The 3,355-nt window shown below is 42.6% G+C and overlaps 1 non-coding gene across 1 annotated transcript; it reads left to right on the top strand.

Moving 5' to 3' along the window:
• The first annotated feature begins 778 nt into the window (after positions 1–778).
• LOC148205812 (small nucleolar RNA R71) lies at positions 779–886 on the top strand. Its single transcript, XR_015783977.1, has one exon. It is a non-coding gene; the product is annotated as a small nucleolar RNA R71 (small nucleolar RNA).
• Positions 887–3,355: the final 2,469 nt, after the last annotated feature.

Here is a 3,355-nt window from a genome sequence, read left to right as displayed (position 1 = left end):
CTGTGTAGCCATCTGCCCCATCTGATTCGTCAAGCTCTGGATGGAAGCTTTTGTCTCCTGCTGAAATTGCATGTTTTGAATAGTCATCTGCTTCACCAACTCCTCCAAGGTAAGCTCAGAAGAAGAAGTAGAAGGTTGGGCAGGAATCTCTTGCTGCTGCTGTTGTTGCCTCTAGTGTTGTTGCATAGGTGGAGGCACATATCTGTTAGGTGCTCCAGCATTCTGGAAAGGTGGCGCCTGCTGCTGATGCTGTGGTGCATTGTTCCATCTAAGATTGGGGTGATTCCTCCACCCTGGGTTGTACATGTTGCTGGACAAGTCATGATTTTGCTGTTGTGGCTGCCTGTTAGTGTAGATGTTCGTAGCATAAGCCTGAGGCGCATCAGAGGCAGCAGGATGCTGCAAAGAAGGACATGCATCTGTATAGTGGTCACTGGAAGGACAAATAGCACATAGTTGTGCAACAGATGCAGATGGAGCTGCAGATCTTTGGTTGGTAGTCAAATGTGTCACCAACTTCGTAAGAGAGTCAATCTTGCCTTCCAACTTGCTTTCAACAGCTGATAAAGACTGGGCAACAACATCATGTACGCCCCTCACCACAATGGCATCATTCCTGGTGCTAAATTGCTGGGAGTTGGAGGTCATCTTCTCAATCAATTGCCTAGCCTCAGCAGGTGTGGTGTCTCCAAGAGCTCCACCACTGGCAGCATCAATCATACCCCGATCCATGTTGTTCAAACCCTCATAGAAATACTGGATAAGGAGTTGTTCAGGTATCTGATGGTGGGGGCAGCTAGCACAAAGTGTCTTGAATCTCTCCCAATACTCATACAAGTTCTCTCCACCAAGCTGCCTAATCCCAGTTATGTCTTTTCTGATAGCTGTGGTCCGGGATGCTGGAAAAATTTATCCAAGAACAGCCTCTTCAGATCATCCCAGCTAGTGACGGATCTAGGCGCCAAACCATACAACCAATCCTTAGCAACATTTTCCAATGAATGAGGGAATGCCTTCAAGAAGATGTGCTCTTCAGGAACATCTTGTGGTTTCATACTGGAACAGACAATGTGGAATTCCTTCAAATACTTATGAGGACTCTCACCTGCAAGACCATGAAACTTGGGCAACAAATGGATCAGTCCAGTCTTGAGAACAAATGGAACGTCCTCATCAGGATATTGGATGCACAAGCTTTCAATATCGAAATCAGGTGCAACCATCTCCCTAAAAGTCCTCTCACGAGGTGGAGGTTGTGCCATATTGTTCTTAGTGTGAAAAACAACAGAACCGGAATCAGAATCAAGTGCAGATGCAACAGATGCAATAGATGCAGTATGCACAAAGTACTCAGCAGTGGGATGCACAGTATCCAATGGAACAGACTCAAAAACAGACTCTAAGGATAAATTTCTAGAATGCCTAGTTAACCTATGAAAAGTTCTATCAATCTCAGGATCAAAGGGTGGTATAGGCCCAGGATTTCCCCTAGTCATGCACTAAGTCCCAACACCCTAAAATCATGAAACGATAGCACAAAAAATTCGAACACACAAAACAACCTAAGCAAACAAATCACACATACTCAAACATACAAGACAAAACAGAACACACACTAACACAACAAAAGACCTAAAACCGAACCGTTGATCCCCGGCAACGGCGCCATTTTGATGAGAGGGTCGCACCTCACACAAAAGTTGATTGCATAAAAGAATGCAGTATAGCTAGGAATTGACTCCTAGGTCGTCTCTCAAGGACCAATTGTGGTTCAGTCTCAGATCAAGCACGTAGTGGGGGGGGTCGGTGAAGATTTTGTGAATGCAGATGAACTAAATTAAAATGTGATAGTAAACACGGATGTAAACCCAGAATAAAAAAAAACGGTTGGTCATTAACTCAATTACAATACTTTCAATCACAGATTAACAAAATAAAGTGCTACTCTAACGTCTTTTTCAACACACATTTCCCAACTGACTTAAACTAACATCACAACTAAATTAAGGAAAACTTGCTTGACTCACTTGAATAAAATATGATACATCAGAAATCACACATTGTATCTTTGAATAAACATTTGCTACACTTAAGTTAATAAAACTTCAATTTAAAAGGGTTGGAACCAATTGAAATGCAGTGGATATAAACTAAATGCCAAAGTGTGTGACACGTGGAAATGCAATAAATAAATGACAAAATGCATCATTACTACTGGAATAAAATAAGCTATGCCTTATCTAATAAATGAGATGCAATATTCGGAGCAACTAAGGAAGCAAGAAAGAAATTTGTGTTGCACCCAATCTCTTCTAAAATAAATCACCACTGTTGGGATAAGAGCTGCTTCCTCTCCAGCCGTGACACATCACCGTGTCTCCAATTGAAACCAAAGCCCATCCCGCGAGCTGCTGCCAAATGAAATCCACGTGCTCTTCATTCTCCAAGTAATAAATGAAATGCATTGTTGCTACACTGCTGCCAACGTCACGGACACATCTCCTATCAAATCAGCTTACTACTACTCTTAAAGAAAAATAAAGACTCCATCCGTGCTGCTCTACGTGCTTCCTTCTCAACTTGACACCACACACTTCTTGCTTCCAGCCATCACCATGCCTTCTACTTCCAGCCGTGTGTCCGTGACAGCTGCTGCCCATTCTCCATTCAACACCGCTTCATTCTTCCAGGACGTGCAGCTATTATGCTTCCAGCTCAACTCCCGTGCACGTGACAACACCTCCTGCCAACGAACCGTGAATGCACCAAGCTGAAATCAAAGTTAGCTGCTGAAGTGTGTCTCTCCCCTGCTGGACGTTTTCAGTGGCTTGCTTCTCTCCAGCAAAGGAAATAAAATTCCAATCACCACCCGAGACGAAAATCACCCCTCGTTCAAGAATAACTATGCGTGTGCAGTCAAAAATGGAATTTACGTTCTCTCCAACAAAGATAAATCAGCATCTTTCATAATGAAAATTAAACAAGTATGGCTCATGAATCCAGCGCTTGCAAAAACGAAATAGAAAAATTGAAAGTGTGTTCTTCATTCATCGTTCGAGAATAGCGTTTCCAGCCAAAAAAACAAAAGCCTCAAAACCAAAGACTGAGACCGAGAGTGAGTGGCAAGTGGCCTGTGGCGGCTGCCCTAAGGCCGTGTGTCCTGTTTTTAATAATGGTGGGGACCACACAACAAAACCCTAGGGTCCAAGTCACTAACTCTAATTTTGGGTCTAATCTAGTCTACCAAAAATTGACCCAAATTGTAAGAGTTGATTCAAAAATTCTAAACTACTGAATTATAATTTAATTAATTCTAAAATGTCTGTGTGGAGAGTCTTGAATTTAATTGCATTCT

The sequence above is a fragment of the Vigna umbellata genome, chromosome 1 (assembly GCF_029865625.1).
Source record: "Vigna umbellata cultivar VRB3 chromosome 1, Vumbellata_1.0, whole genome shotgun sequence".
Lineage (NCBI taxonomy): Eukaryota > Viridiplantae > Streptophyta > Magnoliopsida > Fabales > Fabaceae > Vigna > Vigna umbellata.
The sequence above is the reverse complement of the archived record's forward strand: the minus strand, read 5'-3'. Positions and strand labels throughout refer to the sequence as shown.